The sequence below is a fragment of the Sinocyclocheilus anshuiensis genome, unplaced genomic scaffold (assembly GCF_001515605.1).
Source record: "Sinocyclocheilus anshuiensis isolate Anshui unplaced genomic scaffold, SAMN03320099.WGS_v1.1 scaffold1827, whole genome shotgun sequence".
NCBI classification, from domain to species: Eukaryota; Metazoa; Chordata; class Actinopteri; order Cypriniformes; family Cyprinidae; genus Sinocyclocheilus; species Sinocyclocheilus anshuiensis.
This window is the reverse complement of record NW_015552696.1, coordinates 270,916-271,189: the sequence shown is the minus strand read 5'-3', so window position 1 is coordinate 271,189 and position 274 is coordinate 270,916. Positions and strand designations below refer to the sequence as shown.

General features: G+C 23.0%; 1 protein-coding gene across 1 annotated transcript in view; it reads left to right on the top strand.

Annotated features, from left to right (window-relative positions):
- LOC107667681 (transmembrane protein 231) overlaps positions 1-274 on the top strand; it is a 7,551-nt gene that overhangs the window by 2,348 nt on the left and 4,929 nt on the right. The gene's annotated exons all lie outside the window — the stretch shown is intronic.

Here is a 274-nt window from a genome sequence, read left to right as displayed (position 1 = left end):
TAAGTTAATTTAAAAACTGCATTATGTGCAATTTACATGTTTGCATACAATTTTTATTTGTATTTTTTTAATTTATTATTATTATTTTTTTTAAGTTGAGTGTTGGTCATCTATTTAAAAATAAATAGCAATTAAATTTAAGTTTGGGTTAAGTTGTTAGGCCTAATTGTAACCTTATAATGTAAAAGGGCTCCCCATAGTTTTAAGCATAAGCTGAGGTAGATTTTTATCACTAAGAAAATTTAAACTATAACTGAATGTATTTAAAGAAAGA